The 12,547-nt window shown below is 42.4% G+C and overlaps 2 long non-coding RNA genes across 6 annotated transcripts in view; one reads left to right on the forward strand and one right to left on the reverse strand.

Moving 5' to 3' along the window:
• LOC109312041 overlaps window positions 1-12,547 on the reverse strand; it is a 98,043-nt gene that overhangs the window by 16,006 nt on the left and 69,490 nt on the right. The window lies entirely within an intron of this gene.
• Window positions 22-12,547, forward strand: part of LOC109312042 — a 20,112-nt gene continuing 7,586 nt past the window's right edge. Inside the window, exon 1 of the long non-coding RNA XR_002101699.1 lies at window positions 22-181. This is a non-coding gene — a long non-coding RNA (uncharacterized LOC109312042). The remainder of the gene's footprint in view (window positions 182-12,547) is intronic.

Consider the following 12,547-nt stretch of genomic DNA (forward strand, 5'->3'; position numbering starts at 1 on the left):
GAGAAATAAATGGTTAACTCCATTTCTGGCTCAGAAGTCTTTTACCCTACTAGTTCAAAAACCACAATACTTACTATAGTAAAGCTATTTTGATGATATAGGCTGTCACCTTATTAGCTTGAAAAGTCACAAAAGAAAGAATTATGTGAAAGAAAGGCTTTTATGATGACAACGAAATAAGGTATTTTCTACCTTTTCTAATCTTGTTATCCTAAAAATTGTAGTTTAAGACTGAGACAATATTATTTGTTTTACTTGTTTAAAATGTTTATTCATTTTATTGAGCTGTATTGATCTTCAAATTCCTATTTATCTTATATTTACTTTATTTTGCTCCAAGATCTATGGTTTAAATGCTATTAACCCTTTTGTGCAGAGCTCTCAAATATATATACCTATTTATTATAATATAATTAAACAAGAAAACATCAAAAAAGAACTAGAGTAACCAAAAAAGTCAATAGTCTAATGTATTAACATCACACTATTACATATTATTATCATGTTTTGAACACATCTGAAATTATACAGTGGTACAGTGTGTAAAATTACTTCAGATAATTCACTGTGTAGCTTGACCCTGAGACTTTTCAGAAAATCACCTTGATATCATGACTAACAAAGAAACAGAGATACTGACACTGATAAACATGTATTAATTATCCCTGGGTGCATAATAACTACTCTGGTTGCCTGTACATAATTCAATACTTTCATTTGAAAAATGCTTTGGGATATTTTTAGAAACCTATTTAAAACTATTTTTATTCTCTTGTGTGCTAAGGAGCAAGTGTAATAGTATTATGCAATGTTTCAACCTATTGCTTGGGATGATGTGATATTATCTTCAAGAGGAGACCGGACAGGCACCTGGCTGGGGTCTTATGACCCCTGCCACCCCCAGTGCTCCTTCCTGCCCATGGCAGGGGGTCAGACTAAATGATCTGCCTAGGTCCCTTCCCACTCATTGATTCTATGATTCTATGATTATACAACAATCACATACCAAAGCAAATGAGCATTTTCAAAACATTCACCACAGGTCAAACTCAGGGATCCTTTTTGTGCAGTGCATATGCACAACAATATCAGCTTTACATAAATGATGAGCTCAGCCTCTTGACATATTACTCCTTTCAGCTGAGCTAGAATCACAGTGAAATAAAAGGACTATGCTCTTGCTAGGTTAATTTTTCTTAAGGAGTGACCCTAAAGCATCCTGCCAAAATGCAGAGCATAACTGGTTTTCACATTCCATAAAAACCCTTCCCTCTAATCTAAATATTATAGTTTTGATGACCTCAGGTTATCATTATCCCTGCCAACCCTGTGCCTTGGAATTAAAACCAAGCAGCCACTAAAAATGCAAACAGATTCAGATTCAAGATATCAACACTTCCATTTTTTAGTACCTTCTCAGCATTCAACAAAGTTTCCAAAAACCTGTGCATAATTCTTTTTCTACATTAGCTCAGTGCTAATTATATAAGGAAAACTAAGCATAAGATAAACTGAGGAAATCCATTTAACAAAATTTTCTAAATCCTGATATATTTCCTGACTGTTTTAAACACATTTTGGAGAAATGTTGCTTTATCTCCCAAGGAAAATTTACTCACATTTCAACAAAACACATTTTAAAAATGAATAGGGCTGATTTCTTCTTGCAGCATGATAGAATAGTTACATTTATTATTCCATGAACTACAAGTAGGTGATATTTCTAGATCGTACAATTGAACCTAATTCTGTTATCCCCACAAGTCTACAAATGCAAGGGAGCCAAATATGAGAATAACAGTGATGGAGCCAATCTAAACAAAATGGGCCTGATGGCAGAAAGGACATGTCTTTGAAAAAGATGGGCCATCTAAAATCGGAAAGAAAGGGCCCAGAAAACTTCTCAGGGTATGAGTGGTGATCAGGGAGAGAAAAAGTTTAAGCCAAAGTTAAAATTGCATTATTAAGCATCCACGGGTGGGTCTTTGCATCAAATGCAGGTTTCACCACAAAGGTAACAGAACTGATTTCCTCTTTTTCATGAAAGTTCATGAATACTCAGCTAGACCTCTGGGAGAGTGACAGTGCAATCAGTAGCTACCTGTGTGCTTCAGTCTTATCTGTTCATTTATTAGGAAACCAAGTCTTTGCTATACTAGTCATTACAGAACTAATGCACCTGAAATTGGATTCTACTCTGCTTTGTGCATGATCAAAAAATCTCTCAATTAAGTTCTTTCTGACTGTTACATTTTCTTTCTTGTGATGCTACATGAAAGAGGCAATGAGAATTCAACATGTTTTTCAAGGTAGAGGTTGCAAGCACTAGCAGCTAGAAAAATCTTCTTTAGACTTATAAATGGGAAAATACTGATATAGAAATAATGGAGAAAGATTAAATGCCTGCTAAGTCATTTGAGAGTCATTTTTACCCAGTTTAACTAAATTCAAATTCCATTCATTTTTAAAAAAAATCTATATACTGGATTATAAGAATTTGCCAGTTTCTAAATACCTTACCATAGGTCTCATTAATCATTTCAAAATGAATCATTACTCATAATAATGGTAATTTCGGGTGGTGAATAATAGTACTCAGAAAATTAAAGCAAAGTTAAAGCATCAGTAAAAGCTACTGGTGTGTGCTTTACAAAATGTGGAAATGGTGAGGCCAGCCTGTTAATTTCTATAGCCTTTCTTACACTCTTTTTTCACTTTGGGAAAATGGAGCAAACAGAAGGGCTGAGTAGTAATCAATACTTAGGGTAAAGTTGATAAAAGATACATAAACATATATAACAGATCTAATTAGCATGTCCCTTGAAATTTCCATATAAGTATATGAGAGTTTCTTTTTGAATGTCTTGACAAAGCTACGGGGTTTTTTTCATATTTTCAGAAATGACATTTGCAGTATCAGCAATGGTGAACAACCTAACCAAAGCACCAAAGACCTACAGGCTAGGTTCAGAAGTTACACATAAACCAGTTTAAGTAATAAGAAACTGGTTTAAATCTGTAACAGAACATAAATTCAGTACACATAAACCAGTTTCAAAATGGCCAAAACTGGTTTAAGGTAAACCTGGTTGAATGTAGTATCAGACTTAACTGATTTGGGTCAAACAGGTTTATGGAACTTGTGTCCCAGACTCCTTCCTAGTTTAAGTTAAACTAGAGTCCCCCAGAATCCCAGCATGCTCTGCAGCCCTGGACTAGGCTGGGCTGTCTGCTCCAGATAGCAGGGCTGGCCCCACTCCTCTGCTCTCTAGCTGGAGCAGGGGCATTGGCATGGCTTGATACGGGCCTGGCATGGCCCCCTGAACCAAAGGAAGCAGGGAAGGGTTTTATTCTCCCCCTTCCACCAAGGAACCATAGCTAGCAGCTCCTGTCAAGCATTCCTCCCTTACTGCTCAAGAGGCAGCGGGAGAGAGGGGGAGAGGAGGAAGGCAAGCATGGTCCCACCATCCACTTGCTTCACCCATGGCTAAGGCTGTGGAGCTGAGCCAGGCCAGCTTGTGGGCTCTGCTGAGGGCAGACACAGAGGGACCAGCTCAGGCTGGGCCATGGGCACCAGGTCCTTCCCAGTGGGCTGCAGCTCAGGTTGGGGCCATGGGAGCTGTGCAACCTGATTGCTCACTATGCCCAGGCTAGGCAGGGCTATCATGGAGCTGCCTCTGGCAGGGAAGGGTCCAGCAGGGCTGGCCTAGGCTAGGATTCAGGGGCAGGGCCCTTCCCAGCCGGCTGCAGTTCTGTGACAGCTGGGCCTGGAGGCATGGGTGGGGCTGGCTGGGCAGTGGGCTGGAAGTGCTGGCAGGCCCAGAGCCTGGCAGCCACCACCACACCCCATGTCTTGTGCAGCACTGGTGGCTGCAGCTGCACCACAAACTGGACACTGGCCAGGGCCGGTGGGGCTGTTCTGCTTCCCTCACCTCCAGCTGCCACTGCCACCCCTGCCACACCACTCTGGGTGGGTGGGCAGGAAGCTTTTGCCTGGCAGTTTCTGCTCAGTACATGGAGCTCTGGCTCCAGCTCCCCGATGCTTTCCATCTGCTCTGCCTGTCCAGTGTGATGAGCAGCCCCTGCGGGTGGGCAGAGAGGGTGGAAAGTATCTACTAGCTGGAGCCAGAGCTCCACGCACTGGGCAGAAACCACCAGGCTCAAGCTTCTACCAAGCAGGAGTGGCACTGCACAGTACGGCAGGAGCTACAGCTGGAGGTGAGGGGAGCAGCACAGCCGTGCCGGGTCCAACCAATGCACAGCGTCTTCCTGCTTCTGGTAGTTCCTCCTCCTCCTGCCCCCGCTGCACCACTCTGGGTGGCAGGTGGAATGGCTGTCATAGAGGACATTCCAGTTTTCTACTACTCTGTCCTCTGTCCTTTATTGATACGAAACCTGACGCCTTTATGGCCTCTATTTTTCTCTTTCAAGAGAAAAGAGAAATTCTCTTGAAAGAGAAAAATAGAGGACATAAAGGCATTGGGTTTTGTATCAATAGAGGACAGAGGACAACCAGACTGTCCTCTATGATGGCCACCCTAGTGGAAGGGGGTAGGTCAGGAGAGGGAAAAGCTTCAGCCCAGTGCTTCCAGCTTCCAGCTCTCGGCTGCCTTCCAAGCACTCTGCCCACCCACAGGGGCTGCTCATCACGCTGGGTGGGTGGAGCAGTTGGAAGCCAGCTGGACCTGGAGCCAGATCTACAGGCACTAGGCAGAAGTCACTGGGCTGAAGCTTCCCCACTCCCACTCCCACCCAGAGTGGTGCAGCAGTGGCAGGACTGGGCAAAGGAGGAGCTGCCAGAGGCAGGGGGAAGCAACAACACTGGCTGGGCCCAGCAGAGCTGTTCTGTTCCCCCCACATCCAGGTGCAGCTCCTGCTCCTGCCACACTGCACAGCATTGCTCCTGCCACTCCCTTCACCTGAGGCACTGCCTGGGCCTCAGGGACAAGCCTCCAAAGGGCTGTTTCCACCCTCCCCCTCCAGGCACACCCTGGCTGGGTCTCTACAGGCTAGGGTGGAGGTTTAAACCCCTCCCCAATCATAATTAGCCGTCTCTCAGAGGCCTGGCTATGCCCCCCCCGGGCAGCTTCCCTCCAGCCTTGTGGCTGCTGAGGAAGAGAAGGGAGGGATACATCTAGTGCACCCCAGCTTCTAGCCTGAGCCACTGCAGGCATGTGCCTACTTTTCCAAATTAAAAGTGAATGTCTATTCACTTGCAAATCAGTTCAATCTGTGCAGGTTAGACTAACCTGCAAAGACTGAATCAATTCAGGCTCAGGAGTTATGAATGTCTGTCCCTAGCCAGAGACTGAAGATAAAGGACTAATTTAGAAATTTAGCTGAAATTTCTTCCTTGGCAATACCTCATCCTATAGAGTCTCTCATTCTTTGTCATGCTAAATGCTACAGGTTCACTGTAGATGTTGTCATAATATTTCTCTTCTCCCACAGAAATGGAAAACTGCTTGGTGTCAGCTAGGAGAGCTTTTGATTATTCAATGACAGTTTTCCTTCACATGACTTCTAGAAGAGAATCCTAGCTATTCAGTGAATTGCACAGTGCCTCAATTCACAAACAACAATGAAATCCAAGCAATTCTGAGGCATTTTAAAATCAAACAGAGCCATTAAAGATCCTATAAGTGAAGTCTGAGATGCACTGAAACTTTTTTTTTAAATCATGAGGGTCAGTTAATAAGCTTGAGACATACACTGGAAAAGATTCTCTTCTCAAAGGAGAGTCTTACAAAATTTTCACAACCAAGCCTAGGAATGGTTTAGCATTTTGTTAGAAATCAACACACTCAAAAAATACAAACTATTACAAACAAAATATTGTTACTTTGTGGGTCTGGCAAGCCCTGTTTGACCAAAGTAATACCATGATGGCACAAAAACACATAGCTATGTTGAGCAAGTATTGGGTTGTTGGGCAGGGTTGGCATTTTCCAACACTGGGTCACTGGACAGGGTTAGTGACCTAAAGGAAACAAGGAAGTGGGCACTGATTGGATGCAGAGTTAGGTTAACCAAATATGAAATGGTATACATGACAAACATCATGTAGCCAGAAGTATAAAACAGTTGTATAGCCACAAGGAATCAGATCACTTGAGACTCCACTGAACAACTTCAACCATCATGAATTCTGATGAATCCAACTTCTCTCAACAACAAGGTCATGTGAGCATTATAATTATTATTGCAAATAATAGCATGTCCCAATAAAGCTTTTGATGTATGACTACAATAGTCTCACTGATCATTAATCTCTGCAACTCAATCCAAGGCTGAGTCCTCACCCATTGTTGCATCCAGCCTGCCTGGACTGAGCCACACAGGGAAAGCTGTGCTAGGTACTGGGGGCAGATGCAATCCCAGCCTGCTGCCTGCTGTCCCTGGTGGGAACGTGGGTTGATAAGGGTGCCTGAATCCCAGGTGGGCAGTGAGCCATCCCACACCTGCAGGGCTGCATTGCTCAGTGAGCAAACCCACCCCAAGGGAAAGACATGGGGGAAGCTGCTACCAAAGTTCCTGCCTGTGCTGCATTGCCTCCTTCCCCTGCAAGGAGTTATGGTGGGGCCTGTCCCTTGTGCTTTGACAGGAGCCCTTGCACCTCCTGCCCATTCTGCTGACTTACCACACACCAACCAGCACTTCAGCTCCAGTGTCTGTGCCTTTCGGAACAGTGCCCACCACATCTTCTTCCTGGCAGTGCCCAGCAGCAGTGTGGGGCCCTGTGGGCTCAGCTCTGGCCTGCTGTCATCCTGGGGAGGCAGGAACATTGTGAGGGGCTTAGAACCAGGGCCAAGGCTGGGCCAACCATATCGAGGGGAACTGGAGGCTCCCACCTCCTTGGCCAGCACTGATCTTCACCGCTGGGCTATGCCGCCATGGGTTTCTGGGGGCTGTCCAGAGTGCCGATGAGGGCAGGCTGCCCAGGAAGCCATGTTAAGGTACCTTAGAGCATCCATGTGTAGACATGCACTTAATGAACTTTAGACTAAGGCATATTAAGTTTAGGCCTGCATAAATTCACATGTAGACATACCCAGTGTTCTTCAACTATCAAATTCCTCTCATCCTCGCATACAGTTCTGCTCTCCTCTTCCCTACAGACAAGATTAGGAGAGGGATGGATCCAACACCTTCTCCTTTCTCTTCATCTCAGAAGGAGAAGGCTAACATATAATGGGTGTGCAGCTGCCAAGAACTCCCCAACTTCTGCTTCTCAAAGCACTGGCTTCGAATTGAGAATTCTCAGTAGATCAAAGCTCCCTGTTTGAGATGGATGTGGGAACAGTAACTGCAAATGCATTTGAGAAATCACCTACTGAGGCAACTGCCCGGTCCATGGCCACTGCTTGTAGGAATGAGAGTTTAGTGAGACAGATAGGCTGAGCTACAAAGGGATTTTTTGGTAACTTGAGAGAAACAATCTTCATATCTAGGAGTTTATCTTTAAACACAAACCCAGGAGAGCAATAAGAGCAATAAGATGAAAACAGGGCTTGGAGCCATTAGAGAGTCTTGGATTTGGGTCCTCAGATTATCAATTATTATTTGCTGTTATTGATGTGATAACCCCACATCATATATTAAATATAACAGGAAAAATCCATCAATACCTATATGCTCATTCAGGTACTTAATCACATGCTTAATTGTAAGTGCATGAGTAGTCAAACTGAAGTCAGAAACTACTCACATACTTATGCTAATTTGTACTGGGGCCAGAGGGAGATGAGAAAAATATCTGAAATAACCAGAAGACAAACAATAAATTGCATTCTTACACATTGCTTTCCACATAAAAGCTACATAATTATTGTAATCCAAAATAACACATTTATCACACCCAGTGTGTACACACAATGCAGCATGGGCACTTATAGAAGTATTAAACATACACTTGCATTTAACTTTACTCTATACGGATGCACCAGTACTTCAAATGTAAGTATGCCTGCTCAAATAATTACTATCTTTTATTTCATTTATTTCTTGGGAATATATTTAATACAAGCCCAAGAAATAAATGAATTATACACACACATACACACACACACACACATATAGAATTCATGTATTGATATATAGAATTTATGAATTGTATATATATATATATATATGTATAATTAACTTTTATATATTTTATGTTTATAAATATATATGTATGTAGGTGGTATGTGTGTATATATTTATTTATACATATATATAGACACATGTATGTATATATTTATGTATGTATATAAAAAGCAAGAGTAAGTACAAGCTTCTTTTTGGAATAAAAGGACACAGACAATAACATGATTAATATACCCACACCAAGTGAGCACAACAGTCACCCCCAGAAAAATGCAGCTGCGGCAGCAATGTTACATGGTCCTGATGAACAAACCTATCTTTTTTATACTTGTGATTAAAGGAAGAATGTATTCTGATGGATCCAAAGAAGTTGCACATAAAGTGTTATTGTATTTAAATATCTTCTGAAGAATAATGATATCACCTTCTTTATTGGATGTTAAGCACAAAAGAACAACTGTTAAAAGAATATTTTTAAATTTGCTAAATAAAGCACACAAAAGTTAAGAAAAGCCAGAATTAAGGTGGCACGTACCACCTTTATCCAGCCCCCCTGGCTGTGTGCATTAGAATACACTCTTTAGTTACAGGACACCTTGCTATTTTTTCTGCAAAACCTTTGTCCCACTCAGTGCCTATGATGGTTCTTCATTGGGATGCATAAAAGCTAAGCAGTGAGAAAGGTTCCATAAAATCCCAACTGTTTGTCTGTAGAAGTAGAAAGGTGCAGTTAACGGAGTTGATCAAGACTCCAAATTTCCATTTCCTGTAGAATTCCAATATTTTACGGGGAGGGGAATGTTTTAATTCAAAATGTAAAGCAGAAAATTAATTTCCTGAAAAATAGAAATTCTGCTTAGGTGTTGTTTAAAAACTTCTTTTTTTTTCAAATGTATTTTCTTTCAAAAATACTCCCAGGGCTTTCAGGCTTCTGGAAATATGTCAGCTCTCTCATCATGCTGCCACAGATCTGAGGCTCCTAGAGTTTCTAGTCAGTGGCCTTTCTGGAAGCTTGTCTGCCATGCTGCCATGAAGCTGAGACTCCTACAGCTTCCAAGAGCCAGATCTTGAAAGGCTTCCAGACTACCTCCTAGCTCCTATAGCAATTGGCTCCCCATGCTGCCCAGTTTCAAGGTTATCTAGATGCTCTACCTGGACATGTTTATTGCTACATGAGTTCCCAAATCTTGAGGCTACTCCTGACATAGCTGGCTCCCATGGGCAAAAGTGAAAACAACCAAAAACGAAGTCTTGCAGTGGGAAGTGTTGGGCAATCTTATTACAAGACTGTAACAAGCCTATGTACTTGCCCTTTGCTATAATGAAGGCTTCAATGTGGTCCTGTATTGAACACTTAACTCACACCAATTTTTCTCAGGGTGCTAAATAAGCTGTTCTGGGACCTATCCAGGAAAATGGTTGCTTGGATAAAGAGACCTCCAACACTGCAACCTTATATCAGGGGAAATGTATGGCACATGAAGTAATATGATGGCTTTTGCCAAAGTGAGGCCTAGGATCTGGCCCTAGAGGCAAAATCAATATTAAAATACAACTGTAGACACCAAAGATTCTTGCAGCACTTACATGGCACACATGAATGTCTTATCTTGAGATAATCTGAGAGAGTGAGTGGTAATTAGCAATATCCTATATAAATCAGGGTAAGTAAACAGTACTGTAGGAACCACTGCTTTTTGTGTCTTCTCTTTTCTGTGCTTAATGAGATGAATTAGCATAACTTTTTCATTTAATTTGCTAATCTTCTAAAAATTGGAAAACAGGAGAAGTTGTCTCTTTTTTCCCCCAACATGCATGCATTTTCCATTGCTGTCCCCTTCCTTTGTCAGTAAGGAGGGGAAACGGCAAATAAACAGGGGGAAAAGATGGGTGTAGGGGCAGTGATGGATCCAGCATGGAGCAGTGGCATGGCTGCACCCATTTTCAGGTTGGATCTAGTCCATGAGCATGTTTAAGCTGCTCAAAGCATGTAAGAACCCTCCTCCTTCCCTTCTGTGCTCAGAGGCATATCCCCTTCCCTCCCCTTTCCCCTCTCCCCCATCTGCTCCTGTTGCTTTTCCTGTAGTGTTGGGTTCAGCGGAGGAGCTTCAGAGCTGCTCCTGCCTGCTCCAGCCAGGTTGTGTGGTGGGTGGGTTCATCTGGGAACAGTGGCAGCAGGAGACACAATGGACAGGGCAGTTTGTCTTTCCCAATCCTGCTCCCAGGGGACAAGGCTGAGTGGGGGAACCCACCCCTGGGCCATTTCATCTGCTACCACTGTCATTGTCCTCAGCGCCCACACAGCCCAGATCTGAAGATGCTCCACCCTTGGGACTATGGGGAAAGCACAGCAACAGGGGTGAGAGGTGGAAGGGGAGGGAAAGGGCTGTGCCTCTAAGCACAGAAAGGTGGGGATTCTTGTGCTTTAAGGACTTTTTAAAAATCCCCAAAGGCTGCCATGGTGGGGAATGTCCCTACTGGTTGGGAGAACAGCCTGGGAGCAGGGATACAGTCACCCCTGCAGTGGGGGTGGCTGGTCCTGCACCCCCTTTACCAAATCCTGGATTTGCCTGGAAATAGCAAATCCACAAATAAGAAAAAAAATTAAAAGTTGGCTTCCAAAAATTGAAGTAAAATAACATTAAATCGAAAAACAAAAATATTACAAATCAGTATATTGAAATACATAAATCTGCTTTTGTTTCATGTTGACAATTTGAAAAATATTTAGAGAAAAACTCATTTCAAGGTGGATATTTTGGGCAGGAAAAAGGTTAATTTTGATAAAGTCATTTGGTCTCACCCACAAAAAATGACTGAAACATTTTAACTAGTTCTTGTTACATAAGGCATGTAAAATCTCCCATTTTCAAACTGTCCAATCAGCATACCTAGGAATCGGATCAAAGGAAAGGAAACCTTCTATTATAACACCAGAAAGGGTAGCATTTCATTATACCTTTAACATTTTAGCAGATGACAACTAGGCATGCTCAGAAGTGTTTCCCCATCACCTGCCTCCATTTATAACTTTAGCAAAGATTCTGTATGTTAATACTAACATATAAACCTTAAAAGGGGTTTGTGTTGTGCTATTTTTCTTACAACACCAAATATATATTTTCTTTTATTTTCTAGCATTTTCTGAGGGCAGAATGTGGTCCTAGAGAGAGACACCTTAAAGAGAAATATGCTGTGACCATACTGCAATATGCTTAATAACAAACACCCCCCATATCCCCCTGCCTTTCTCTATAATCCCTTTCTTCTTTTGTTCCATGAACACTTTTTCATGACTGGAAAACAAGATTGTCCATTTTTTTAATATTATGAGGCCTGACCTTTTGTCCCAGATATTCAGACACCCAGCAGTGCATAATGGCATGTGACAGACAGGAAAGGACTTCAAAGAACATTGGGTTCACAAACGTATTTTCACTTTGCTTGAGAATTCCTGTGACATAAAACTAGTTACTAAATAACAAAGATTCGACAATTAGCACTGGCTGGGAGACCATTTCTCATCACCTCCCAGCCAAGCAGTGAGTGGGGTGAGGAAAGCGATAACATGCCAGTTCAGGATGTTGAAAATGTAAGTTATGTAAGACTAGAAGGCATACTCTCTCTCATGATTTCCTGTCTGAAAAGCTGATATTAATTCAGCAGTTTTCTACACACAATATTAATCTTTGTTATACCACTGTTAACCAAATTAGGTATGGCACCTATGGCTTGCCATTACAACTCAAGCTCCATTTAACTAGCATCTAGCCAGCTGGTACAAGATATTGATGCATCCATGTGAGTGTAGACTTTTGTTTCCCCAGGGACAACTAGCACTAGCACACTTTGTGCCAAAGCTAGTTGTCCCTGGGGAATGCCTGTGTGACATGCCCTCTGGCACACAGCAGGTTACCTCAGGGGGTAGATATCCAGGTGTCAAACCCCCACCCCTATGGTGCATTCTCTTTGCAGCACAGAGAACAGTTGAATGTGCAGTATGTGACACCATAGATGTGTCTGCAGTGCTACATACCACACAGCCATGCTCATCTGGATGTGGTCCCAGAGGCTTGATCCTATACCATTTAATCAATGGTGGTTTGCTATAATCTCACTAGTCTGACCAGCAAACCCTAATTAATTTTAAGGCGAGATCATTTCTCCTTTAAATGTGTCTGTGTATGTTTCCACAGTCACTGGAGCCAATAGAAGCTTTGAAAACTAAGAGCTGTGAGAATAACCCTTTTGAATTACAATTGATAATATGAGTTAGGTTTGTCATCTTAGAAGAAGCTGATTTTCTTCAAATTCAGATAACTTGTTCTTTGCTGTAATTGTCAAGATATTAATTTGTCTATAGTTTCATAGTTTGTAGGGTCAGAAGGGACCTGAGCAGATCATCTAGTCCGACCCCCTGCCGTGGCAGGAAAGAATACTGGGGTCAAATGACCCCAGC

Source organism: Crocodylus porosus, unplaced genomic scaffold (genome assembly GCF_001723895.1).
Source record: "Crocodylus porosus isolate Cpor-Errol unplaced genomic scaffold, CroPor_comp1, whole genome shotgun sequence".
NCBI classification, from domain to species: Eukaryota; Metazoa; Chordata; order Crocodylia; family Crocodylidae; genus Crocodylus; species Crocodylus porosus.